The 25,248-nt window shown below is 49.1% G+C and overlaps 27 non-coding genes and 3 pseudogenes across 27 annotated transcripts; 2 read left to right on the plus strand and 28 right to left on the minus strand.

Annotated features, from left to right (window-relative positions):
* Positions 1–1,183: 1,183 nt before the first annotated feature.
* On the minus strand, positions 1,184–1,362 carry LOC135031437 (U1 spliceosomal RNA; annotated as a pseudogene).
* A 3,499-nt stretch (positions 1,363–4,861) lies between these two features.
* Positions 4,862–5,025, plus strand: LOC135031507 (U1 spliceosomal RNA). Its single transcript, XR_010227208.1, has one exon. It is a non-coding gene; the product is annotated as a U1 spliceosomal RNA (small nuclear RNA).
* Positions 5,026–5,177: 152 nt separating this feature from the next.
* LOC135031389 (U1 spliceosomal RNA) lies at positions 5,178–5,340 on the plus strand. Its single transcript, XR_010227103.1, has one exon. It is a non-coding gene; the product is annotated as a U1 spliceosomal RNA (small nuclear RNA).
* Positions 5,341–6,164: 824 nt separating this feature from the next.
* LOC135031403 (U1 spliceosomal RNA) lies at positions 6,165–6,327 on the minus strand. Its single transcript, XR_010227115.1, has one exon. It is a non-coding gene; the product is annotated as a U1 spliceosomal RNA (small nuclear RNA).
* A 152-nt stretch (positions 6,328–6,479) lies between these two features.
* On the minus strand, positions 6,480–6,643 carry LOC135031506 (U1 spliceosomal RNA). Its single transcript, XR_010227207.1, has one exon. It is a non-coding gene; the product is annotated as a U1 spliceosomal RNA (small nuclear RNA).
* Positions 6,644–7,317: 674 nt separating this feature from the next.
* On the minus strand, positions 7,318–7,478 carry LOC135031428 (U1 spliceosomal RNA). Its single transcript, XR_010227137.1, has one exon. It is a non-coding gene; the product is annotated as a U1 spliceosomal RNA (small nuclear RNA).
* A 152-nt stretch (positions 7,479–7,630) lies between these two features.
* Positions 7,631–7,794, minus strand: LOC135031496 (U1 spliceosomal RNA). The gene has a single exon (XR_010227198.1). It is a non-coding gene; the product is annotated as a U1 spliceosomal RNA (small nuclear RNA).
* A 674-nt stretch (positions 7,795–8,468) lies between these two features.
* On the minus strand, positions 8,469–8,631 carry LOC135031409 (U1 spliceosomal RNA). The gene has a single exon (XR_010227121.1). It is a non-coding gene; the product is annotated as a U1 spliceosomal RNA (small nuclear RNA).
* A 152-nt stretch (positions 8,632–8,783) lies between these two features.
* On the minus strand, positions 8,784–8,947 carry LOC135031511 (U1 spliceosomal RNA). Its single transcript, XR_010227212.1, has one exon. It is a non-coding gene; the product is annotated as a U1 spliceosomal RNA (small nuclear RNA).
* A 674-nt stretch (positions 8,948–9,621) lies between these two features.
* On the minus strand, positions 9,622–9,784 carry LOC135031406 (U1 spliceosomal RNA). The gene has a single exon (XR_010227117.1). It is a non-coding gene; the product is annotated as a U1 spliceosomal RNA (small nuclear RNA).
* A 152-nt stretch (positions 9,785–9,936) lies between these two features.
* On the minus strand, positions 9,937–10,100 carry LOC135031502 (U1 spliceosomal RNA). Its single transcript, XR_010227203.1, has one exon. It is a non-coding gene; the product is annotated as a U1 spliceosomal RNA (small nuclear RNA).
* A 674-nt stretch (positions 10,101–10,774) lies between these two features.
* On the minus strand, positions 10,775–10,937 carry LOC135031398 (U1 spliceosomal RNA). The gene has a single exon (XR_010227112.1). It is a non-coding gene; the product is annotated as a U1 spliceosomal RNA (small nuclear RNA).
* Positions 10,938–11,089: 152 nt separating this feature from the next.
* On the minus strand, positions 11,090–11,253 carry LOC135031503 (U1 spliceosomal RNA). Its single transcript, XR_010227204.1, has one exon. It is a non-coding gene; the product is annotated as a U1 spliceosomal RNA (small nuclear RNA).
* A 674-nt stretch (positions 11,254–11,927) lies between these two features.
* Positions 11,928–12,090, minus strand: LOC135031405 (U1 spliceosomal RNA). The gene has a single exon (XR_010227116.1). It is a non-coding gene; the product is annotated as a U1 spliceosomal RNA (small nuclear RNA).
* Positions 12,091–12,242: 152 nt separating this feature from the next.
* LOC135031504 (U1 spliceosomal RNA) lies at positions 12,243–12,406 on the minus strand. The gene has a single exon (XR_010227205.1). It is a non-coding gene; the product is annotated as a U1 spliceosomal RNA (small nuclear RNA).
* Positions 12,407–13,080: 674 nt separating this feature from the next.
* Positions 13,081–13,243, minus strand: LOC135031390 (U1 spliceosomal RNA). The gene has a single exon (XR_010227104.1). It is a non-coding gene; the product is annotated as a U1 spliceosomal RNA (small nuclear RNA).
* A 152-nt stretch (positions 13,244–13,395) lies between these two features.
* On the minus strand, positions 13,396–13,559 carry LOC135031487 (U1 spliceosomal RNA). The gene has a single exon (XR_010227189.1). It is a non-coding gene; the product is annotated as a U1 spliceosomal RNA (small nuclear RNA).
* Positions 13,560–14,233: 674 nt separating this feature from the next.
* On the minus strand, positions 14,234–14,396 carry LOC135031393 (U1 spliceosomal RNA). Its single transcript, XR_010227107.1, has one exon. It is a non-coding gene; the product is annotated as a U1 spliceosomal RNA (small nuclear RNA).
* Positions 14,397–14,548: 152 nt separating this feature from the next.
* On the minus strand, positions 14,549–14,713 carry LOC135031395 (U1 spliceosomal RNA). Its single transcript, XR_010227109.1, has one exon. It is a non-coding gene; the product is annotated as a U1 spliceosomal RNA (small nuclear RNA).
* Positions 14,714–15,384: 671 nt separating this feature from the next.
* Positions 15,385–15,547, minus strand: LOC135031410 (U1 spliceosomal RNA). Its single transcript, XR_010227122.1, has one exon. It is a non-coding gene; the product is annotated as a U1 spliceosomal RNA (small nuclear RNA).
* Positions 15,548–15,699: 152 nt separating this feature from the next.
* LOC135031474 (U1 spliceosomal RNA) lies at positions 15,700–15,863 on the minus strand. Its single transcript, XR_010227177.1, has one exon. It is a non-coding gene; the product is annotated as a U1 spliceosomal RNA (small nuclear RNA).
* A 671-nt stretch (positions 15,864–16,534) lies between these two features.
* LOC135031391 (U1 spliceosomal RNA) lies at positions 16,535–16,697 on the minus strand. The gene has a single exon (XR_010227105.1). It is a non-coding gene; the product is annotated as a U1 spliceosomal RNA (small nuclear RNA).
* A 152-nt stretch (positions 16,698–16,849) lies between these two features.
* LOC135031387 (U1 spliceosomal RNA) lies at positions 16,850–17,015 on the minus strand. The gene has a single exon (XR_010227101.1). It is a non-coding gene; the product is annotated as a U1 spliceosomal RNA (small nuclear RNA).
* A 972-nt stretch (positions 17,016–17,987) lies between these two features.
* On the minus strand, positions 17,988–18,151 carry LOC135031476 (U1 spliceosomal RNA). The gene has a single exon (XR_010227179.1). It is a non-coding gene; the product is annotated as a U1 spliceosomal RNA (small nuclear RNA).
* Positions 18,152–18,825: 674 nt separating this feature from the next.
* On the minus strand, positions 18,826–18,988 carry LOC135031429 (U1 spliceosomal RNA). Its single transcript, XR_010227138.1, has one exon. It is a non-coding gene; the product is annotated as a U1 spliceosomal RNA (small nuclear RNA).
* Positions 18,989–19,140: 152 nt separating this feature from the next.
* On the minus strand, positions 19,141–19,304 carry LOC135031489 (U1 spliceosomal RNA). The gene has a single exon (XR_010227191.1). It is a non-coding gene; the product is annotated as a U1 spliceosomal RNA (small nuclear RNA).
* A 692-nt stretch (positions 19,305–19,996) lies between these two features.
* On the minus strand, positions 19,997–20,138 carry LOC135031384 (U1 spliceosomal RNA; annotated as a pseudogene).
* A 152-nt stretch (positions 20,139–20,290) lies between these two features.
* LOC135031510 (U1 spliceosomal RNA) lies at positions 20,291–20,454 on the minus strand. The gene has a single exon (XR_010227211.1). It is a non-coding gene; the product is annotated as a U1 spliceosomal RNA (small nuclear RNA).
* Positions 20,455–21,244: 790 nt separating this feature from the next.
* On the minus strand, positions 21,245–21,386 carry LOC135031385 (U1 spliceosomal RNA; annotated as a pseudogene).
* A 152-nt stretch (positions 21,387–21,538) lies between these two features.
* On the minus strand, positions 21,539–21,702 carry LOC135031388 (U1 spliceosomal RNA). The gene has a single exon (XR_010227102.1). It is a non-coding gene; the product is annotated as a U1 spliceosomal RNA (small nuclear RNA).
* Between the last annotated feature and the right edge of the window lie 3,546 nt (positions 21,703–25,248).

The raw sequence follows: 25,248 nt of genomic DNA on the forward strand, positions 1-25,248 counted from the left end.
ATTAACGCCACTGCATCTTTGCTGTTTTCTCATGTGGAAGTCTGTTTAATATGAAAACAAGGTGATATCTAATTAGCACACAGGTAAGGAATTAAGAAAATCTTTATTTAAGGGTGAAGATGTTTCTCACAAAATCGTTGCCCCAATGCATCATTGAAATTCAAGCTGGAAAGATGATTTTAATATATCACTTGTACATTTTGTATTGCTCTTCTGGTGACAATGTAGTTTGTTTTTGTCAATTACCATTTTAATAATCGGGTAAAGAAAATTAATTGGATTTTTGAAAGAAAACAATACTGTCAATATACTATTAAAACAAATTAAAATGGTAAAAGTTATTGTACTTTAAGTAAAAATAAAAGAGCAAAAATATCAATCCCAGTTTTGGATTACTTTAATTAACAAAAAAAATGCATATAGCAGAGGATAGTTTCAATCTGCCTACCTCTGGGTTATGGACCCAGCACTTCCATTACAGTACTCTGCTGCACATGTAAGTGCAAAAGATCCTGAAGCACTCACTCATCATGGGAAAGTACCAATGTGTTTCTTCATTGGTTGATGGAAGAAACATCTTACAAAAACTCTCCACATTATTGACTTTTTAAAATGTTTCTAGGAATCGTTCTAGATGAATGCTTATTAGCCTTTGTCAGTATGGACTTTTGCAAAGTGTTGCTGTGGCGCAATCAGTTGGTGTGTAAGGCTATTAACCAAAAGGTTGGTGGTTCAATCCCACCCAGAGACTTAATTGACCTTGTTATCAGATTTTGGTGATCTTTAAGTAGACAAGTCAAAATTTCAAACCCCCTGTTATGGTGTAGGGTACCTGGCCTTCTCTGATGTAATCAGAGTTAGATTTGATTCAGTGATTTTATAAAAACAGCTAGGAAGCACAATTTAGCAGTGGGTTGCAGAGAAAAAGAAATATGCTGGCAGAAAAATCCAATTGAGTGATTAAACAGCTCTTCATTTTCTGGCTTTATTTTATGCTAACAAATTTGTGCTCTGAAAAGTGTCCACAAAGCCAAGTATCTGATTAACACCTTTGTAGGGATGGTTTTTCACCTATTATTAAATTAAACTTGCTTCATTGGAAAGGCAGCAAGTGATGTCATCCAAGCAGTGGGTCAAAGTTGGCTTCAAACCTCGTCTGCTTATGAAAAGAGAAAAGGGGTATGCAGGGCATGGCGGCCTTTTGCGGTGCTTGGATGACCCCTAGTTCGCATTAAATAATGCAGTCGAGTTTCCCACATTTGGGGAAATCACAGGGGTCAGCATACCCAGAATGCAATGAATGAACCGCTCCCTGGGAGAACAGTCTTCATGACCATGGTATCTCCTATGCAAAATAAGTATGATTTGGGATAGGGCTGGGGAGGGCCGCTGCTCAGGCACATCTCTGTCAAGTAAAGGAGATTCAACTGAGGCAGCACAAGGGAACTCTCATCTGGGGACAACAACTGCAGGGAGAACACATATTTTCAGATGAACATGGGAGGGCAGAAGGCTGCCTAATACTGAAGCACCCCCAAACAACAAACCAAATGCAACAACTAGTGCAAGCATTCCTGGGGGAAGGCCTGCAGCAGATGGATTTGCATATGGCGATGTCATCCAAGCAGTGGGTCAAAGTTGGCTTCAACCCTCGTCTGCATATGAAAAGAGAAAAGGGGCGTGCAGGGCATGGCGGCCTTTTGCGGCACTTGGATGACCCCTAGTTCACATTTCTTGCAGCAGCTGGGCACTGTAACAGCTCCAGAGCTGCTCTGTAAGGCAAGTAAAAGGGTGTGGGCCCTGCAGCACTACCTGTAGTTCGCATTGTGCGAGACCCCTAGTTCGCATTAAACACCCCCACCCTCCTTCGGTGTGGGGCTCATGTTGGCCATGCCCCAGCCCCTGAAGCATTCACGCTGATTTCTTGCAGCAGCTGGGCACTGTAACAGCTCAAGAGCTGCTCTGTAAGGCAAGTAAAAGGGTGTGGGCCCTGCAGCACTACCTGTAGTTTGCATTGTGCTTTGGAAGGCACAAAGTAAGCAGACGGGAAGAGAAGTCAGGATAGTGCACAAGGGTATAGACGGGAGGGGCTCAAGAAAAAAGAAGTGGAAACAGACAGCAAACTAGGCTTCCAATGCACAATGCAAACTACAGGTAGTGCTGCAGGGCCCACACCCTTTTACTTGCCTTACAGAGCAGCTCTGGAGCTGTTTAATCACTCAATTGGATTTTTCTGCCAGCATAATTTTTCTCTTACGTCCTAGAGGATGCTGGGGACTCCGTAAGGACCATGGGGGATAGACGGGCTCCGCAGGAGACATGGGCACTTTAAGAAAGACTTTAGATCTGGGTGTGCACTGGCTCCTCCCTCTATGCCCCTCCTCCAGACCTCAGTTTACTACTGTGCCCAGAGGAGACTGGGTGCTTTTCAGGGAGCTCTCCTGAGTTTCCTGACAGAAAGTATATTTGTTAGATTTTTTTATTTTCAGGGAGCCTGCTGGCAACAGACTCCCTGCATCGAGGGGCGGAGGGGAGAGATGCACACCTACTTCTGTGAGTTGATAGGCTCTGCTTCTTAGGCTACTGTACAGCATTAGCTCCAGAGGGATCGGTACGCAGGTCTCACCCTCGCCGTCCGTCCCAGCGCCGCGCCGCCGTCCCCCTCGCAGAGCCGGAAGATAGAAGCCGGGTGAGTATGAGAAGAAAAGAAGACTTCAGAGGCGGCGGAAGACTTCATGATCTTCACTGAGGTAACGCACAGCAGTAAAGCTGTGCTCCATTGCTCCCATACACCTCTCACACGGCAGTCAGTGTAAGGGTGAAGGGCGCAGGGGGGATGCCCTGGGCAGCAATATAGACCTCTCTTTGGCAAAATAAATATATATGCAGCTAGGCACTGTATATATATATATAAGAGCCCCCGCCTTTTTTTTACTATATTTGAGCGGGACAGAAGCCCGTCGATGAGGGGGTGGGGCTTCTCCCTCTGCACTCACCAGCGCCATTTTCTCCACAGCACCGCTGAGGGGAAGCTCCACGGACTCTCCCCTGCTTATACCACGGTAGAAAGAGGGTCTTAAAGAAGAGGGGGGCACATAATTAGGCGCATATATATATGGAAATACAGCGCTACTGGGTAAACATAAAATTATTGTGTTTTTTTCCTGGGTCATATAGCGCTGGGGTGTGTGCTGGCATACTCTCTCTCTCTGTCTCTCCAAAGGGCCTTGTTGGGGAACTGTCCTCAGATAAGAGGATTCCCTGAGTGTATGGTGTGTCGGTACACGTGTGTCGACATGTCTGAGGTAGAAGGCTCTCCTAGAGAGGAGCAGGAGCAAATTAATGTGGTGTCTCCATCGACAACGCCGACACCTGACTGGATGGATATGTGGAATGTTTTAAGTGCTAATGTAAACTTATTACACAAGAGATTAGACAAAGCTGAAGCTAGGGAACAGTCAGGGAGTCAACCCATGCCTGTCCCTATGTCGCAGGGACCTTCGGGGTCTCAAAAGCGCCCACTATCCCAAATAGTTGACACAGATACCGACACGGATTCTGACTCCAGTGTCGACTACGATGATGCAAAGTTACAGCCAAAATTGGCTAAATGTATTCGATATATGATTATTGCACTAAAAGATGTTTTGCACATCACAGAGTCCCCTGTCCCTGACACGAGGGTACACATGTATAAGGGAAAGAAACCTGAGATAACCTTTCCCCCCTCACATGAGTTGAACGAATTATGTGAAAAAGCTTGGGAATCTCCAGACAAAAAGCTGCAGATTCCCAAAAGGATTCTTATGGCGTATCCTTTCCCGCCAATGGACAGGATACGGTGGGAATCCTCCCCTAGGGTGGATAAAGCATTGACACGCTTATCCAAAAAGGTAGCGCTGCCATCCCAGGATACGGCTACCATCAGGGACCCTGCTGACCGCAAGCAGGAGGTTACCCTAAAGTCCATTTACACACATTCTGGTACCTTACTCAGACCGGCAATTGCGTCGGCCGGGGTTGTAGCGCGGTGGCAGCGGAATTGCAGACCCGTCCTCAATTCCTGCTAAAAGTGGAATCATCCTTTCATATGAACCAACCTATTGTGATGCCTGTGGCTACGCGTGACTTGGAGGATTCCGAGTCCCTTGATGTGGTCAGGGCTTTGAAAATTTACGTGGCCAGAACGGCTAGAGTCAGAAAAACAGAAGCACTGTTTGTCCTGTATGCAGCCAACAAGATTGGCACCCCTGCTTCAAAGCAGACTATTGCTCTCTGGATCTGTAACACGATTCAGCAGGCGCATTCTATGGCGGCAAATCCATCTGCGAACTACAGGTAGTGCTGCAGGGCCCACACCCTTTTACTTGCCTTACAGAGCAGCTCTGGAGCTGTTACAGTGCCCAGCTGCTGCAAGAATTCAGCTTGAATGCTTCAGGGGCTGGGGCATAGCCAACATGAGCCCCACACCAAAGGAGGGTGGAGGTGTTTAATGCAAACTAGGGGTCAGCCAAGCGCCGCAAAAGGCCACCATGCCCTGCACGCCCCTTTTCTCTTTTCATATGCAGACGAGGGTTGAAGCCAACTTTGACCAACTGCTTGGATGACATCACCATATGCAAATCCATCTGCGGCAGGCCTTCCCCCAGGAATGCTTGCACTAGTTGTTGCATTTGGTTTGTTGTTTGGGGGTGCTTCAGTATTAGGCAGCCTTCTGCCCTCCCATGTTCATCTGAAAATATATGTTCTCCCTGCAGTTGTTGTCCCAAGATGAGAGTTCCCTTGTGCTGCCTCAGTTGAATCTCCTTTACTTGACAGAGATGTGCATGAGCAGCGGCCCTCCCCAGCCCTATTCCAAATCATACTTATTTTGCATAGGAGATACCATGGTCATGAAGATTTTTCTCCCAGGGTGAGGTTCATTCATTGCATTTTGGGTATGCTGACCCCTGTGATTTCCCCAAATGTGGGAAACTCGACTGCATTATTTGTGGTAGTGGGAGGCTGTGTTTGTGATTTCTTCTGGTCAGCTCTGGTAAAAGTCAGATTTCTTTGTTTCAGATTTTCCTTTAGCCTTGTTCTTCTTTCGAGAGTTCCCTTGTGCTGCCTCAGTTGGATCTCCTTCACTTAACAGGGGGGTGCCCGAGCAGCGACCCTCCCCAGCTCTAGCCCAACTCCTACTTACCTGCCAGGTGAGATACTATGATCATGAAGGTGCTTCTCCCAGGGCAAGGCTCACCCATTGCACTCTGGGTGTGCTGCCCCTGCGATTTCCCCAAATGTGGGAAACTTGACTGCATAATTTGTGTTTCCCCTGGTCGGCTCTCGTATAATTCAGATCTCTTTGTCTCAGATCTCTCTCCAGCCTAGTTTGCTGTCTGTTTCCACTTCTCTTTTCTTCAGCCGCTCCCTTCTATACCCTTGTGCACTATCCTGACTTCTCCTCCCGTCTGCTTACTTTGTGCCTTCCAATGCACAATGCAAACTACAGGTAGTGCTGCAGGGCCCACACCCTTTTACTTGCCTTACAGAGCGTCTCTGGAGCTGTTACAGTGCCCAGCTGCTGCAAGAAATCTGCTTGAATGCTTCAGGGGATGGGACATGGCCAACATGAGCCCCACACCAAAGGAGGGTGGAGCAGAAGGCTGCCTAATACTGAAGCACCCCCAAACAACAAACCAAATGCAACAACTAGTGCAAGCATTCCTGGGGGAAGGCCTGCCGCAGATGGATTTGTGGTGATGTCATCCAAGCAGTTGGTCAAAGGTGGCTTCAACCCTCGTCTGCATATGAAAACAGAAAAGGGGCGTGCAGGGCATGGTGGCCTTTTGCGGCGCTTGACTGACCCCTAGTTTGCATTAAACACCTCCACCCTCCTTCGGTGTGGGGCTCATGTTGGCTATGCCCCAGCCCCTGAAGCATTCAAGCTGATTTCTTGCAGCAGCTGGCCACTGTAACAGCTCCAGAGCTGCTCTGTAAGGCAAGTAAAAGGGTGTGGGCCCTGCAGCACTACCTGTAGTTTGCATTGTGCATTGGAAGGCACAAAGTAAGCAGACGGGAGGAGAAGTCAGGATAGTGCACAAGGGTATAGAAGGGAGCGGCTGAAGAAAAGAGAAGTGGAAACAGACAGCAAACTAGGCTGGAGAGAGACCTGAGACAAAGAGATCTGAATTATACGAGAGCCGACCAGGGGAAACACAAATTATGCAGTCAAGTTTCCCACATTTGGGGAAATCGCAGGAGCAGCACACCCAGAGTACAATGGGTGAGCCTTGCCCTGGGAGAAGCACCTTCATGATCATAGTATCTCACCTGGCAGGTAAGTAGGAGTTGGGCTAGAGCTGGGGAGGGTCGCTGCTCGGGTACCCCCCTGTAAAGTGAAGGAGATCCAATTGAGGCAGCACAAGGGAACTCTCGAAAGAAGAACAAGGCTAAAGGAAAATCTGAGACAAAGAAATCTGACTTTTACCAGAGCTGACCAGAAGAAATCACAAACACAGCCTCCCACTACCACAAATAATGCAGTCAAGTTTCCCACATTTGGGGAAATCACAGGGGTCAGCATACCCAAAATGCAATGAATAAACCTCACCCTGGGAGAAAAATCTTCATGACCATGGTATCTCCTATGCAAAATAAGTATGATTTGGAATAGGGCTGGGGAGGGCCGCTGCTCATGCACATCTCTGTCAAGTAAAGGAGATTTAACTGAGGCAACACAAGGGAACTCTCATCTGGGGACAACAACTGCAGGGAGAACATATATTTTCAGATGAACATGGGAGGGCAGAAGGCTGCCTAATACTGAAGCACCCCCAAACAACAAACCAAATGCAACAACTAGTGCAAGCATTCCTGGGGGAAGGCCTGCCGCAGATGGATTTGCATATGGTGATGTCATCCAAGCAGTGGGTCAAAGTTGGCTTCAACCCTCGTCTGCATATGAAAAGAGAAAAGGGGCGTGCAGGGCATGGTGGCCTTTTGCGGCGCTTGGCTGACCCCTAGTTTGCATTAAACACCTCCACCCTCCTTTGGTGTGGGGCTCATGTTGGCTATGCCCCAGCCCCTGAAGCATTCAAGCTGATTTCTTGCAGCAGCTGGGCACTGTAACAGCTCCAGAGCTGCTCTGTAAGGCAAGTAAAAGGGTGTGGGCCCTGCAGCACTACCTGTAGTTCGCATTGTGCGTTGGAAGGCACAAAGTAAGCAGACAGGAGGAGAAGTCAGGATAGTGCGCAAGGGCATAGAAGGGAGCGGCTCAAGAAAAGAGAAGTGGAAACAGACAGCAAACTAGGCTGGAGAGAGACCTGAGACAAAGAGATCTGAATTATACGAGAGCCGACCAGGGGAAACACAAATTATGCAGTCAAGTTTCCCACATTTGGGGAAATCGCAGGAGCAGCACACCCAGAGCAATGGGTGAGCCTTGCCCTGGGAGAAGCACCTTCATGATCATAGTATCTCACCTGGCAGGTAAGTAGGAGTTGGGCTAGAGCTGGGGAGGGTCGCTGCTCGGGTACCCCCCTGTAAAGTGAAGGAGATCCAACTGAGGCAGCACAAGGGAACTCTCAAAAGATTAACAAGGCTAGAGGAAGATCTGAAACAAAGAAATCTGACTTTTACCAGAGCTGACCAGAGGAAAACACAAACACAGTCCCCCACTACCACAAATAAAGCAGTCGAGTTTCCCACATTTGGGGAAATCACAGGGGTCAGCATACCCAGAATGCAATGAATGAACCTCACCCTGGGAGAATAATCTTCATGACCATGGTATCTCCTATGCAAAATAAGTATGATTTGGGATAGAGCTGGGGTGGGCCGCTGCTCAGGCACATCTCTGTCAAGTTAAGGAGATTCAACTGAGGCAGCACAAGGGAACTCTCATCTGGGGACAACAACTGCAGGGAGAACACATATTTTCAGATGAACATGGGAGGGCAGAAGGCTGCCTAATACTGAAGCACCCCCAAACAACAAACCAAATGCAACAACTAGTGCAAGCATTCCTGGGGGAAGGCCTGCCGCAGATGGATTTGCATATGGTGATGTCATCCAAGCAGTGGGTCAAAGTTGGCTTCAACCCTCATCTGCATATGAAAAGAGAAAAGGGGCGTGCAGGGCATGGCGGCCTTTTGCGGTGCTTGGATGACCCCTAGTTTGCATTAAACACCTCCACCCTCCTTCGGTGTGGGGCTCATGTTGGCTATGCCCCAGCCCCTGAAGCATTCAAGCTGATTTCTTGCAGCAGCTGGGCACTGTAACAGCTCCAGAGCTGCTCTGTAAGGCAAGTAAAAGGGTGTGGGCCCTGCAGCACTAGCTGTAGTTTGCATTGTGCATTGGAAGGCACAAAGTAAGCAGACGGGAGGAGAAGTCAGGATAGTGCACAAGGGTATAGAAGGGAGCGGCTGAAGAAAAGAGAAGTGGAAACAGACAGCAAACTAGGCTGGAGAGAGACCTGAGACAGAGAGATCTGAATTATACGAGAGCCGACCAGGGGAAACACAAATTATGCAGTCAAGTTTCCCACATTTGGGGAAATCGCAGGGGCAGCACACCCAGAGTACAATGGGTGAGCCTTGCCCAGGGAGAAGCACCTTCATGATCATAGTATCTCACCTGGCAGGTAAGTAGGAGTTGGGCTAGAGCTGGGGAGGGTCGCTGCTCGGGTACCCCCCTGTAAAGTGAAGGAGATCCAACTGAGGCAGCACAAGGGAACTCTCGAAAGAAGAACAAGGCTAAAGGAAAATGTGAGACAAAGAAATCTGACTTTTACCAGAGCTGACCAGAGGAAAGCACAAACACAGTCTCCCACTACCACAAATAATGCAGTCAAGTTTCCCACATTTGGGGAAATCACAGGGGTCAGCATACCCAAAATGCAATGAATGAACCTCACCCTGGGAGAAAAATCTTCATGACCATGGTATCTCCTATGCAAAATAAGCATGATTTGGAATAGGGCTGGGGAGGGCCGCTGCTCATGCACATCTCTGTCAAGTAAAGGAGATTCAACTGAGGCAGCACAAGGGAACTCTCATCTTGGGTCAACAACTGCAGGGAGAACACATATTTTCAGATGAACATGGGAGGGCAGAAGGCTGCCTAATACTGAAGCACCCCCAAACAACAAACCAAATGCAACAACTAGTGCAAGCATTCCTGGGGGAAGTTCTGCAGAAGACGGATTTGCATACGGTGATGTCATCCAAGCAGTGGGTCAAAGTTGGCTTCAACCCTCATCTGCATATGAAAAGAGAAAAGGGGCGTGCAGGGCATGGCGGCCTTTTGCGGTGCTTGGATGACCCGTAGTTCGCATTAAACACCTCCACCCTCCTTTGGTGTGGGGCTCATGTTGGCCATGCCCCATCCCCTGAAGCATTCAAGCTGATTTCTTGCAGCAGCTGGGCACTGTAACAGCTCCAGAGCTGCTCTGTAAGGCAAGTAAAAGGGTGTGGGCCCTGCAGCACTACCTGTAGTTTGCATTGTGCATTGGAAGGCACAAAGTAAGCAGACGGGAGGAGAAGTCAGGATAGTGCACAAGGGTATAGAAGGGAGCGGCTGAAGAAAAGAGAAGTGGAAACAGACAGCAAACTAGGCTGGAGAGAGACCTGAGACAAAGAAATCTGAATTATACGAGAGCCGACCAGGGGAAACACAAATTATGCAGTCAAGTTTCCCACATTTGGGGAAATCGCAGGAGCAGCACACCCAGAGTACAATGGGTGAGCCTTGCCCTGGGAGAAGCACCTTCATGATCATAGTATCTCACCTGGCAGGTAAGTAGGAGTTGGGCTAGAGCTGGGGAGGGTCGCTGCTCGGGTACCCCCCTGTAAAGTGAAGGAGATCCAACTGAGGCAGCACAAGGGAACTCTCGAAAGAAGAACAAGGCTAAAGGAAAATCTGAGACAAAGAAATCTGACTTTTACCAGAGCTGACCAGAGGAAAGCACAAACACAGTCTCCCACTACCACAAATAATGCAGTCAAGTTTCCCACATTTGGGGAAATCACAGGGGTCAGCATACCCAAAATGCAATGAATGAACCTCACCCTGGGAGAAAAATCTTCATGACCATGGTATCTCCTATGCAAAATAAGTATGATTTGGAATAGGGCTGGGGAGGGCCGCTGCTCATGCACATCTCTGTCAAGTAAAGGAGATTCAACTGAGGCAGCAAAAGGGAACTCTCATCTTGGGACAACAACTGCAGGGAGAACACATATTTTCAGATGAACATGGGAGGGCAGAAGGCTGCCTAATACTGAAGCACCCCCAAACAACAAACCAAATGCAACAACTAGTGCAAGCATTCCTGGGGGAAGGCCTGCCGCAGATGGATTTGCATATGGTGATGTCATCCAAGCAGTGGGTCAAAGTTGGCTTCAACCCTCGTCTGCATATGAAAACAGAAAAGGGGCGTGCAGGGCATGGTGGCCTTTTGCGGCGCTTGTCTGACCCCTAGTTTGCATTAAACACCTCCACCCTCCTTCGGTGTGGGGCTCATGTTGGCTATGCCCCAGCCCCTGAAGCATTCAAGCTGATTTCTTGCAGCAGCTGGGCACTGTAACAGCTCCAGAGCTGCTCTGTAAGGCAAGTAAAAGGGTGTGGGCCCTGCAGCACTACCTGTAGTTTGCATTGTGCATTGGAAGGCACAAAGTAAGCAGACGGGAGGAGAAGTCAGGATAGTGCACAAGGGTATAGAAGGGAGCGGCTGAAGAAAAGAAAAGTGGAAACAGACAGCAAACTAGGCTGGAGAGAGACCTGAGACAAAGAGATCTGAATTATACGAGAGCCGACCAGGGGAAACACAAATTATGCAGTCAAGTTTCCCACATTTGGGGAAATTGCAGGAGCAGCACACCCAGAGTACAATGGGTGAGCCTTGCCCTGGGAGAAGCACCTTCATGATCATAGTATCTCACCTGGCAGGTAAGTAGGAGTTGGGCTAGAGCAGGGGAGGGTCGCTGCTCGGGTACCCCCCTGTAAAGTGAAGGAGATCCAACTGAGGCAGCACAAGGGAACTCTCGAAAGAAGAACAAGGCTAAAGGAAAATCTGAGACAAAGAAATCTGACTTTTACCAGAGCTGACCAGAGGAAAGCACAAACACAGTCTCCCACTACCACAAATAATGCAGTCAAGTTTCCCACATTTGGGGAAATCACAGGGGTCAGCATACCCAAAATGCAATGAATGAACCTCACCCTGGGAGAAAAATCTTCATGACCATGGTATCTCCTATGCAAAATAAGTATGATTTGGAATAGGGCTGGGGAGGGCCGCTGCTCATGCACATCTCTGTCAAGTAAAGGAGATTCAACTGAGGCAGCACAAGGGAACTCTCATCTTGGGACAACAACTGCAGGGAGAACACATATTTTCAGATGAACATGGGAGGGCAGAAGGCTGCCTAATACTGAAGCACCCCCAAACAACAAACCAAATGCAACAACTAGTGCAAGCATTCCTGGGGGAAGTTCTGCAGAAGACGGATTTGCATACGGTGATGTCATCCAAGCAGTGGGTCAAAGTTGGCTTCAACCCTCATCTGCATATGAAAAGAGAAAAGGGGCGTGCAGGGCATGGCGGCCTTTTGCGGTGCTTGGATGACCCCTAGTTCGCATTAAACACCTCCACCCTCCTTTGGTGTGGGGCTCATGTTGGCCATGCCCCATCCCCTGAAGCATTCAAGCTGATTTCTTGCAGCAGCTGGGCACTGTAACAGCTCCAGAGCTGCTCTGTAAGGCAAGTAAAAGGGTGTGGGCCCTGCAGCACTACCTGTAGTTTGCATTGTGCATTGGAAGGCACAAAGTAAGCAGACGGGAGGAGAAGTCAGGATAGTGCACAAGGGTATAGAAGGGAGCGGCTGAAGAAAAGAGAAGTGGAAATAGACAGCAAACTAGGCTGGAGAGAGACCTGTGACAAAGAGATCTGAATTATACGAGAGCCGACCAGGGGAAACACAAATTATGCAGTCAAGTTTCCCACATTTGGGGAAATCGCAGGAGCAGCACACCCAGAGTACAATGGGTGAGCCTTGCCCTGGGAGAAGCACCTTCATGATCATAGTATCTCACCTGGCAGGTAAGTAGGAGTTGGGCTAGAGCTGGGGAGGGTCGCTGCTCGGGTACCCCCCTGTAAAGTGAAGGAGATCCAACTGAGGCAGCACAAGGGAACTCTCGAAAGAAGAACAAGGCTAAAGGAAAATCTGAGACAAAGAAATCTGACTTTTACCAGAGCTGACCAGAGGAAAGCACAAACACAGTCTCCCACTACCACAAATAATGCAGTCAAGTTTCCCACATTTGGGGAAATCACAGGGGTCAGCATACCCAAAATGCAATGAATGAACCTCACCCTGGGAGAAAAATCTTCATGACCATGGTATCTCCTATGCAAAATAAGTATGATTTGGAATAGGGCTGGGGAGGGCCGCTGCTCATGCACATCTCTGTCAAGTAAAGGAGATTCAACTGAGGCAGCACAAGGGAACTTTCATCTGGGGACAACAACTGCAGGGAGAACACATATTTTCAGATGAACATGGGAGGGCAGAAGGCTGCCTAATACTGAAGCACCCCCAAACAACAAACCAAATGCAACAACTAGTCCAAGCATTCCTGGGGGAAGTTCTGCAGAAGACGGATTTGCATACGGTGATGTCATACAAGCAGTGGGTCAAAGTTGGCTTCAACCCTCATCTGCATATGAAAAGAGAAAAGGGGCGTGCAGGGCATGGCGGCCTTTTGCGGTGCTTGGATGACCCCTAGTTCGCATTAAACACCTCCACCCTCCTTTGGTGTGGGGCTCATGTTGGCCATGCCCCATCCCCTGAAGCATTCAAGCTGATTTCTTGCAGCAGCTGGGCACTGTAACAGCTCCAGAGCTGCTCTGTAAGGCAAGTAAAAGGGTGTGGGCCCTGCAGCACTACCTGTAGTTTGCATTGTGCATTGGAAGGCACAAAGTAAGCAGATGGGAGGAGAAGTCAGGATAGTGCACAAGGGTATAGAAGGGAGCGGCTGAAGAAAAGAGAAGTGGAAACAGACAGCAAACTAGGCTGGAGAGAGACCTGAGACAAAGAGATCTGAATTATACGAGAGCCGACCAGGGGAAACACAAATTATGCAGTCAAGTTTCCCACATTTGGGGAAATCGCAGGGGCAGCACACCCAGAGTGCAATGGGTGAGCCTTGCCCTGGGAGAAGCACCTTCATGATCATAGTATCTCACCTGGCAGGTAAGTAGGAGTTGGGCTAGAGCTGGGGAAAGTCGCTGTTCGGGCACCCCCCTGTCAAGTGAAAGAGATCCAACTGAGGCAGCACAAGGGAACTCTCGAAAGAAGAACAAGGCTAGAGGAAGATCTGAGACAAAGAAATCTGACTTTTTCCAGAGCTGACCAGAGGAAAGCACAAACACAGTCCCCCACTACCACAAATAATGCAGTCGAGTTTCCCACATTTGGGGAAATCACAGGGGTCAGCATACCCAAAATGCAATGAATGAACCTCACCCTGGGAGAACAATCTTCATGACCATGGTATCTCCTATGCAAAATAAGTATGATTTGGGATAGGGCTGGGGAGGGCCGCTGCTCATGCACATCTCTGTCAAGTAAAGGAGATTCAACTGAGGCAGCACAAGGAAACTCTCATCTGGGGACAACAACTGCAGGGAGAACACATATTTTCAGATGAACATGGGAGGGCAGAAGGCTGCCTAATACTGAAGCACCCCCAAACAACAAACCAAATGCAACAACTAGTACAAGCATTCCTGGGGGAAGTTCTGCAGAAGACGGAATTGCATACGGTGATGTCATCCAAGCAGTGGGCCAAAGTTGGCTGGAACCCTCATCTGCATATGAAAAGAGAAAAGGGGTATGCAGGGCATGGCGGCCTTTTGCGGCGCTTGGATGACCCTTAGTTCGCATTAAACACCCCCACCCTCCTTCGGTGTGGGGCTCATGTTGGCCATGCCCCATCCCCTGAAGCATTCAAGCTGATTTCTTGCAGCAGCTTGGCACTGTAACAGCTCCAGAGCTGTTCTGTTAGGCAAGTAAAAGGGTGTGGGCCCTGCAGCACTACCTGTAGTTTGCATTGCGCATTGGAAGGCACAAAGTAAGCAGACAGGAGGAGAAGTCAGGATAGTGCACAAGGGTATAAAAGGGAGCGGCTCAAGAAAAGAGAAGTTGAAACAGACAGCAAACTAGGCTGGAGAGAGACCTGAGACAAAGAGATCTGAATTATACGAGACCTGACCAGGGGAAACACAAATTATGCAGTCAAGTTTCCCACATTTGGGGAAATCGCAGGGGCAGCACACCCAGAGTGCAATGGGTGAGCCTTGCCCTGGGAGAAGCACCTTCATGATCATAGTATCTCACCTGGCAGGTAAGTAGGAGTTGGGCTAGAGCTGGGGAGGGTCGCTGCTCGGGCACCCCCCTGTCAAGTGAAGGAGATCCAACTGAGGCAGCACAAGGAAACTCTCGAAAGAAGAACAAGGCTAGAGGAAGATCTGAGACAAAGAAATTTGACTTTTACCAGAGCTGACCAGAGGAAAACACAAACACAGTCCCCCACTACCAACAAATAAAGCAGTCGCGTTTCCCACATTTGGGGAAATCACAGGGGTCAGCATACCCAGAATGCAATGAATGAACCTCACCCTGGGAGAGTAATCTTCATGACCATGGTATCTCCTATGCAAAATAAGTATGATTTGGGATAGGGCTGGGGAGGGCCGCTGCTCATGCACATCTCTGTCAAGTAAAGGAGATTCAACTGAGGCAGCACAAGGGAACTCTCATCTGGGGACAACAACTGCAGGGAGAACACATATTTTCAGATGAACATGGGAGGGCAGAAGGCTGCCTAATACTGAAGCACCCCCAAACAACAAACCAAATGCAACAACTAGTGCAAGCATTCCTGGGGTAAGTTCTGCAGAAGACGGATTTGCATACGGTGATGTCATCCAAGCAGTGGGTCAAAGTTGGCTTCAACCCTCATCTGCATATGAAAAGAGAAAAGGGGCGTGCAGGGCATGGCGGCCTTTTGCGGTGCTTGGATGACCCCTAGTTCGCATTAAACACCCCCACCCTCCTTTGGTGTGGGGCTCATGTTGGCCATGCCCCATCCCCTGAAGCATTCAAGCTGATTTATTGCAGCAGCTGGGCACTGTAACAGCTCCAGAGCTGCTCTGAACGGCAAGTAAAAGGGTGTGGGCCCTGCAGCACTACCTGTAGTTTGCATTGTGCATTGGAAGGCACAAAGTAAGCAGACGGGAGAAGTCAGGATAGTGCGCAAGGGCATAGAAGGGAGCGGCTCAAGAAAAGAGAAGTTGAAACAGACAGCAAACTAGGCTGGAGAGAGACCTGAGACAAAGAGATCTGAATTATACGAGAGCCGACCAGGGGAAACACAAATTATGCAGTCAAGTTTTCCACATTTGGGGAAATCGCAGGAGCAGCACACCCAGAGTGCAATGGGTGAGCCTTGCCCTGGGAGAAGCACCTTCCTGATTATAGTATCTCACCTGGCAGGTAAGTAGGAGTTGGGCTAGAGCTTGGGAGGGTCGCTGCTCGGGCACCCCCCTGTCAAGTGAAGGAGATCCAACTGAGGCAGCACAAGGAAACTCTCGAAAGAAGAACAAGGCTAGAGGAAGATCTGAGACAAAGAAATCTGACTTTTACCAGAGCTGACCAGAGGAAAGCACAAACACAGTCCCCCACTACCACAAATAATGCAGTCGAGTTTCCCAAATTTGGGGAAATCACAGGGGTCAGCATACCCAGAATGCAATGAATGAACCTCACCCTGGGAGAACAATCTTCATGACCATGGTATCTCCTATGCAAAATAAGTATGATCTGGGATAGGGCTGGGGAGGGCCGCTGCTCAGGCACATCTCTGTCAAGTAAAGGAGATTCAACTGAGGCAGCACAAGGGAACTCTCATCTGGGGACAACAACTGCAGGGAGAACACATATTTTCAGATGAACATGGGAGGACAGAAGGCTGCCTAATACTGAAGCACCCCCAAACAACAAACCAAATGCAACAACTAGTAAAAGCATTCCTGGGTGAAGGTCTGCAGAAGACGGATTTGCATACGGTGATGTCATCCAAGCAGTGGGCCAAAGTTGGCTGGAACCCTCATCTGCATATGAAAAGAGAAAAGGGTTATGCAGGGCATGGCGGCCTTTTGCGGCGCTTGGATGACCCCTAGTTCGCATTAAACACCTCCACCCTCCTTCGGTGTGGGGCTCATGTTGGCTATGCCCCAGCCCCTGAAGCATTCAAGCTGATTTCTTGCAGCAGCTGGGCACTGTAACAGCTCCAGAGCTGCTCTGTAAGGCAACTAAAAGGGTGTGGGCCCTGCAGCACTACCTGTAGTTCGCATTGTGCGTAGGAAGGCACAAAGTAAGCAGACGGGAGAAGTCAGGATAGTGCGCAAGGGCATAGAAGGGAGCGGCTCAAGAAAAGAGAAGTGGAAACAGACAGCAAACTAGGCTGGAGAGAGACCTGAGACAAAGAGATCTGAATTATACGAGAGCCGACCAGGGGAAACACAAATTATGCAGTCAAGTTTCCCACATTTGGGGAAATCGCAGGGGCAGCACACCCAGAGTGCAATGGGTGAGCCTTGCCCTGGGAGAAGCACCTTCATGATCATAGTATCTCACCTGGCAGGTAAGTAGGAGTTGGGCAAGAGCTGGGGAGGGTCGCTGCTCGGGCACCCCCCTGTCAAGTGAAGGAGATCCAACTGAGGCAGCACAAAGGAACTCTCGAAAGAAGAACAAGGCTAGAGGAAGATCTGAGACAAAGAAATCTGACTTTTACCAGAGCTGACCAGAAGAAAGCACAAACACAGTCCCCCCACTACCAACAAATAAAGCAGTCGCGTTTCCCACATTTGGGGAAATCACAGGGGTCAGCATACCCAGAATGCAATGAATGAACCTCACCCTGGGAGAGTAATCTTCATGACCATGGTATCTCCTATGCAAAATAAGTATGATTTGGGATAGGGCTGGGGAGGGCCGCTGCTCATGCACATCTCTGTCAAGTAAAGGAGATTCAACTGAGGCAGCACAAGGGAACTCTCATCTGGGGACAACAACTGCAGGGAGAACACATATTTTCAGATGAACATGGGAGGGCAGAAGGCTGCCTAATACTGAAGCACCCCCAAACAACAAACCAAATGCAACAACTAGTGCAAGCATTCCTGGGGGAAGGCCTGCAGCAGATGGATTTGCATACGGTGATGTCATCCAAGCAGTGGGTCAAAGTTGGCTTCAACCCTCGTCTGCATATGAAAAGAGAAAAGGGGCGTGCAGGGCATGGCGGCCTTTTGCGACGCTTGGATGACCCCTAGTTCGCATTAAACACCTCCACCCTCCTTCGGTGTGGGGCTCATGTTGGCTATGCCCCAGCCCCTGAAGCATTCAAGCTGATTTCTTGCAGCAGCTGGGCACTGTAACAGCTCCAGAGCTGCTCTGTACGGCAAGTAAAAGGGTGTGGGCCCTGCAGCACTACCTGTAGTTTGCATTGTGCATTGGAAGGCACAAAGAAAGCAGACAGGAGGAGAAGTCAGGATAGTGCACAAGGGTATAAAAGGGAGGGGCTCATGAAAAAAGAAGTGGAAACAGACAGCAAATTAGGCTGCAGAGAGACCTGAGACAAAGAGATCTGAATTATACGAGAGCCGACCAGGGGAAACACAAATTATGCAGTCAAGCTTCCCACATTTGGGGAAATCAGAGTGCAATGGGTGAGCCTTGCCCTGGGAGAAGCACCTTCATGATCATAGTATCTCACCTGGCAGGTAAGTAGGAGTTGGGCTAGAGCTGGGGAGGGTCGCTGCTCGGGCACCCCCCTGTCAAGTGAAAGAGATCCAACTGAGGCAGCACAAGGGAACTCTCGAAAGAAGAACAAGGCTAGAGGAAGATCTGAGACAAATAAATCTGACTTTTACCAGAGCTGACCAGAGGAAAGCACAAACACAGTCCCCCACTACCACAAATAATGCAGTCGAGTTTCCCACATTTGGGGAAATCACAGGGGTCAGCATACCCAGAATACAATGAATGAACCTCACCCTGGGAGAACAATCTTCATGACCATGGTATCTCCTATGCAAAATAAGTATGATTTGGGATAGGGCTGGGGAGGGCCGCTGCTCAGGCACATCTCTGTCAAGTAAAGGAGATTCAACTGAGGCAGCACAAGGGAACTCTCATCTGGGGACAACAACTGCAGGGAGAACACATATTTTCAGATGAACATGGGAGGGCAGAAGGCTGCTTAATACTGAAGCACCCCCAAACAACAAACCAAATGCAACAACTAGTGCAAGCATTCCTGGGGGAAGGCCTGCAGCAGATGGATTTGCATACGGTGATGTCATCCAAGCAGTGGGTCAAAGTTGGCTTCAACCCTCGTCTGCATATGAAAAGAGAAAAGGGGCGTGCAGGGCATGGCGGCCTTTTGCGGCGCTTGGATGACCCCTAGTTCACATTAAACACCTCCACCCTCCTTCGGTGTGGGGCTCATGTTGGCTATGCCCCAGCCCCTGAAGCATTCAAGCTGATTTCTTGCAGCAGCTGGGCACTGTAACAGCTCCAGAGCTGCTCTGTACGGCAAGTAAAAGGGTGTGGGCCCTGCAGCACTACCTGTAGTTTGCATTGTGCATTGGAAGGCACAAAGTAAGCAGACAGGAGGAGAAGTCAGGATAGTGCACAAGGGTATAAAAGGGAGGGGCTCATGAAAAAAGAAGTGGAAACAGACAGCAAACTAGGCTGGAGAGAGACCTGAGACAAAGAGATCTGAATTATACGAGAGCTGACCAGGGGAAACACAAATTATGCAGTCAAGCTTCCCACATTTGGGGAAATCGCAGGGGCACCACACCCAGAGTGCAATGGGTGAGCCTTGCCCTGGGAGAAGCACCTTCATGATCAAAGTATCTCACCTGGCAGGTAAGTAGGAGTTGGGCTAGAGCTGAGGAGGGTCGCTGCTCTGGCACCCCCCTGTCAAGTGAAAGAGATCCAACTGAGGCAGCACAAGGGAACTCTCGAAAGAAGAACAAGGCTAGAGGAAGATCTGAGACAAATAAATCTGACTTTTACCAGAGCTGTCCAGAGGAAAGCACAAACACAGTCCCCCACTACCACAAATAATGCAGTCGAGTTTCCCACATTTGGGGAAATCACAGGGGTCAGCATACCCAGAATGCAATGAATGAACCTCACCCTGGGAGAACAATCTTCATGACCATGGTATCGCCTATGCAAAATAAGTATGATTTTGGATAGGGCTGGGGAGGGCCGCTGCTCAGGCACATCTCTGTCAAGTAAAGGAGATTCAACTGAGGCAGCACAAGGGAACTCTCATCTGGGGACAACAACTGCAGGGAGAACACATATTTCCAGATAAACATGGGAGGGCAGAAGGCTGCCTAATACTGAAGCACCCCCAAACAACAAACCAAATGCAACAACTAGTACAAGCATTCCTGGGGGAAGGCCTGCAGCAGATGGATTTGCATATGGTGATGTCATCCAAGCAGTGGGTCAAAGTTGGCTTCAACCCTCGTCTGCATATGAAAAGAGAAAAGGGGCGTGCAGGGCATGGCGGCCTTTTGCGGCGCTTGGATGACCCCTAGTTCGCATTAAACACCTCCACCCTCCTTCGGTGTGGGGCTCATGTTGGCTATGCCCCAGCCCCTGAAGCATTCAAGCTGATTTCTTGCAGCAGCTGGGCACTGTAACAGCTCCAGAGCTGCTCTGAACGGCAAGTAAAAGGGTGTGGGCCCTGCAGCACTACCTGTAGTTTGCATTGTGCATTGGAAGGCACAAAGTAAGCAGACGGGAGAAGTCAGGATAGTGCGCAAGGGCATAGAAGGGAGCGGCTCAAGAAAAGAGAAGTTGAAACAGACAGCAAACTAGGCTGGAGAGAGACCTGAGACAAAGAGATCTGAATTATATGAGAGCCGACCAGGGGAAACACAAATTATGCAGTCAAGTTTCCCACATTTGGGGAAATCGCAGGAGCAGCACACCCAGAGTGCAATGGGTGAGCCTTGCCCTGGGAGAAGCACCTACATGATCATAGTATCTCACCTGCCAGGTAAGTAGAAGTTGGGCTAGAGCTGGGGAGGGTCGCTGCTCGGGTACCCCCCTGTCAAGTGAAGGAGATCCAACTGAGGCAGCACAAGGGAACTCTCGAAAGAAGAACAAGGCTAGAGGAAGATCTGAGACAAATAAATCTGACTTTTACCAGAGCTGACCAGAGGAAAGCACAAACACAGTCCCCCACTACCACAAATAATGCAGTCGAGTTTCCCACATTTGGGGAAATCACAGGGGTCAGCATACCCAGAATGCAATGAATGAACCTCACCCTGGGAGAACAATCTTCATGACCATGGTATCTCCTATGCAAAATAAGTATGATTTGGGATAGGGCTGGGGAGGGCCGCTGCTCAGGCACATCTCTGTCAAGTAAAGGAGATTCAACTGAGGCAGCACAAGGGAACTCTCATCTGGGGACAACAACTGCAGGGAGAACACAAATTTTCAGATGAACATGGGAGGGCAGAAGGCTGCCTAATAATGAAGCACCCCCAAACAACAAACCAAATGCAACAACTAGTGCAAGCATTCCTGGGGGAAGGCCTGCAGCAGATGGATTTGCATACGGTGATGTCATCCAAGCAGTGGGTCAAACAACAAACCAAATGCAACAACTAGTGCAAGCATTCCTGGGGGAAGGCCTGCAGCAGATGGATTTGCATACGGTGATGTCATCCAAGCAGTGGGTCAAAGTTGGCTTCAACCCTCGTCTGCATATGAAAAGAGAAAAGGGGCGTGCAGGGCATGGCGGCCTTTTGCGGCGCTTGGATGACCCCTAGTTCGCATTAAACACCTCCACCCTCCTTCGGTGTGGGGCTCATGTTGGCTATGCCCCAGCCCCTGAAGCATTCAAGCTGATTTCTTGCAGCAGCTGGGCACTGTAACAGCTCCAGAGCTGCTCTGAACGGCAAGTAAAAGGGTGTGGGCCCTGCAGCACTACCTGTAGTTTGCATTGTGCATTGGAAGGCACAAAGTAAGCAGACGGGAGAAGTCAGGATAGTGCGCAAGGGCATAGAAGGGAGCGGCTCAAGAAAAGAGAAGTTGAAACAGACAGCAAACTAGGCTGGAGAGAGACCTGAGACAAAGAGATCTGAATTATATGAGAGCCGACCAGGGGAAACACAAATTATGCAGTCAAGTTTCCCACATTTGGGGAAATCGCAGGAGCAGCACACCCAGAGTGCAATGGGTGAGCCTTGCCCTGGGAGAAGCACCTACATGATCATAGTATCTCACCTGCCAGGTAAGTAGAAGTTGGGCTAGAGCTGGGGAGGGTCGCTGCTCGGGTACCCCCCTGTCAAGTGAAGGAGATCCAACTGAGGCAGCACAAGGGAACTCTCGAAAGAAGAACAAGGCTAGAGGAAGATCTGAGACAAATAAATCTGACTTTTACCAGAGCTGACCAGAGGAAAGCACAAACACAGTCCCCCACTACCACAAATAATGCAGTCGAGTTTCCCACATTTGGGGAAATCACAGGGGTCAGCATACCCAGAATGCAATGAATGAACCTCACCCTGGGAGAACAATCTTCATGACCATGGTATCTCCTATGCAAAATAAGTATGATTTGGGATAGGGCTGGGGAGGGCCGCTGCTCAGGCACATCTCTGTCAAGTAAAGGAGATTCAACTGAGGCAGCACAAGGGAACTCTCATCTGGGGACAACAACTGCAGGGAGAACACAAATTTTCAGATGAACATGGGAGGGCAGAAGGCTGCCTAATAATGAAGCACCCCCAAACAACAAACCAAATGCAACAACTAGTGCAAGCATTCCTGGGGGAAGGCCTGCAGCAGATGGATTTGCATACGGTGATGTCATCCAAGCAGTGGGTCAAACAACAAACCAAATGCAACAACTAGTGCAAGCATTCCTGGGGGAAGGCCTGCAGCAGATGGATTTGCATACGGTGATGTCATCCAAGCAGTGGGTCAAAGTTGGCTTCAACCCTCGTCTGCATATGAAAAGAGAAAAGGGGCGTGCAGGGCATGGCGGCCTTTTGCGGCGCTTGGATGACCCCTAGTTCGCATTAAACACCTCCACCCTCCTTCGGTGTGGGGCTCATGTTGGCTATGCCCCAGCCCCTGAAGCATTCAAGCTGATTTCTTGCAGCAGCTGGGCACTGTAACAGCTCCAGAGCTGCTCTGTACGGCAAGTAAAAGGGTGTGGGCCCTGCAGCACTACCTGTAGTTTGCATTGTGCATTGGAAGGCACAAAGTAAGCAGGCAAGGTCCAGAGAACAGTTAGAGGTCGGAGTAGCACTATCTCAAGTAGTACTACGACAGCACGGATGGATTCTAAATATTCCAAAATCGCAGCTGATTCCGACGACACGTCTGCTGTTCCTAGGGATGATTCTGGACACAGTACAGAAAAAGGTGTTTCTCCCGGAGGAGAAAGCCAAGGAGTTATCCGACATAGTCAGGAACCTCCTAAGACCAGGCCAAGTGTCAGTACAATGCACAATGGTCCTGGGAAAGATGGTGGCTTCTTACGAAGCGATTCCATTCGGCAGATTCCATGCAAGAACTTTTCAGTGGGATCTGCTGGAAAAATGGTCCGGATCGCATCTTCAAATGCATCAGCGGATAACCCTGTCTCCAAGGACAAGGATGTCTCTCCTGTGGTGGTTACAGAGTGCTCATCTCCTAGAGGGCCGCAGATTCGGCATTCAGGATTGGGTCCTGGTGACCACGGATGCCAGCCTGAGAGGCTGGGGAGCAGTCACACAGGGAAGAAATTTCCTGGGCTTGTGGTCAAGCATGGAAACGTCACTTCACATAAATATCCTGGAACTAAGGGCCATTTACAATGCCCTAAGTCAGGCAAGACCTCTGCTTCAGGGTCAGCCGGTGTTGATCCAGTCGGACAACATCACGGCAGTCGCCCACGTAAACAGACAGGGCGGCACAAGAAGCAGGAGGGCAATGATGGAAGTGGCAAGGATTCTTCGCTGGGCAGAGAATCATGTGATAGCACTGTCAGCAGTGTTCATTCCGGGAGTGGACAACTGGGAAGCAGACTTCCTCAGCAGACACGATCTTCACCCGGGGGAGTGGGGACTTCACCCAGAAGTCTTCCACATGATTGTGAACCGTTGGGAAAAACCAAAGGGTGGACATGATGGCGTCCCGCCTCAACAAAAAGCTGGACAGATATTGCGCCAGGTCAAGGGACCCTCAGGCAATAGCTGTGGACTCTCTGGTAACACCGTGGGTGTACCAGTCAGTGTATGTGTTCCCTCCTCTTCCTCTCATACCAAAAGTACTGAGAATCATAAGAAGGAGAGGAGTAAAGACTATACTCGTGGCTCCGGATTGGCCAAGAAGGACTTGGTACCCGGAAATTCAAGAGATGCTCACGGAAGACCCGTGGCCTCTACCTCTAAGAAAGGACCTGCTCCAGCAGGGACCATGTCTGTTCCAAGACTTACCGCGGCTGCGTTTGACGGCATGGCGGTTGAACGCCGGATCCTGAAGGAAAAAGGCATTCCGGATGAAGTCATCCCTACCCTGATCAAAGCCAGGAAGGATGTAACCATACAACATTATCACCGTATTTGGCGTAAATATGTTGCGTGGTGCGAGGCCAGGAAGGCCCCTACAGAGGAATTTCAACTGGGTCGTTTCCTGCATTTCCTGCAAACAGGACTGTCTATGGGCCTCAAATTAGGGTCCATTAAGGTTCAAATTTCGGCCCTGTCAATATTCTTCCAAAAAGAACTGGCTTCTGTTCCTGAAGTTCAGACGTTTGTCAAGGGAGTACTGCATATACAGCCTCCTTTTGTGCCTCCAGTGGCACCTTGGGATCTCAATGTAGTTTTGGGATTCCTAAAATCACATTGGTTTGAACCACTCACCACTGTGGACTTAAAATATCTCACATGGAAAGTGGTAATGCTGTTAGCCCTGGCTTCAGCCAGGCGTGTCTCAGAATTGACCAAAACAAAAAACTGCAACAAACGAGCGCCTAATCATCAAAATAAAAAGTGAAAACCAATACGTGTTTCATAGAATTAAATAATCACAATTTTATGTTCCTGATAGTCTGCGCTTGCCGGAATACTATGTGTAGTATTGTGGTGATAGCATAGAAAAAGAACAAACGGCTGCGCTGAATATCAGGAACGAAACATGATGTACAGAGAGCCAACGTAAAAAATAACAATGTTTATTAATAAAACATATAAAAAGATTAATTGTCAAATAACCGGTGAAAAATATATACAAATATATATAAGAACAGTCACTAGACGTGAACTAGTGGTATATTGTAATGACTCAGCTTATTGGGGTGAAAAGTTCAGTGATTCACTTGTTAGATAGTTGATAAATACCAGGTGTGTTGGTAGGATCCTAATGAATAAAAAAGTCCCTCAGTTGAAATTGATATTCAATACCTTTCCAAAATGGGCTGGTAAGAGCCGAGCGTCCTCGGCTTCAATGTCCTGCAATGCCCATATACGCTGTGCAGCGGAAAGGAATGGACCGTCTCTCTCACAACCCGGTCGTGGCGGCGTGTGCGCTGAAGCCGCTGATGTCGGATGCTGTAGAAGGAGGGTGCAGCGGGGACCAAGGAACACCTGGAAGATTTCACCTGAGCTGAGTGTGGATAGGGGCGGGTCCTGACGCGTTTCGTCACGTTCACGTGACTTTCTCAAAGGTAGAATGTTCTTATATATATTTATATATATTTTTCACCGGTTATTTGACAATTAATCTTTTTATATGTTTTATTAATAAACATTGTTATTTTTTACGTTGGCTCTCTGTACATCGTGTCTCAGAATTGGCGGCTTTATCCTATAAAAGCCCTTACCTAATTTTTCATATGTGGTGCCTGCGGCTACTAGGGACTTGGAGGATTCCAAGTTGCTGGACGTAGTCAGGGCCCTGAAAATATATGTTTCCAGGACGGCTGGAGTCAGAAAATCTGATTCGCTGTTTATCCTGTATGCACCCAGCAAGCTGGGTGCTCCTGCTTCTAAGCAGACGATTGCTCGTTGGATTTGTAGTACAATTCAGCTTGCACATTCTGTGGCAGGCCTGCCACAGCCAAAATCTGTAAAAGCCCATTCCACACGGAAAGTGGGCTCATCTTGGGCGGCTG

Source organism: Pseudophryne corroboree, unplaced genomic scaffold (assembly GCF_028390025.1).
Source record: "Pseudophryne corroboree isolate aPseCor3 unplaced genomic scaffold, aPseCor3.hap2 scaffold_515, whole genome shotgun sequence".
In the NCBI taxonomy this organism is placed as follows: domain Eukaryota; kingdom Metazoa; phylum Chordata; class Amphibia; order Anura; family Myobatrachidae; genus Pseudophryne; species Pseudophryne corroboree.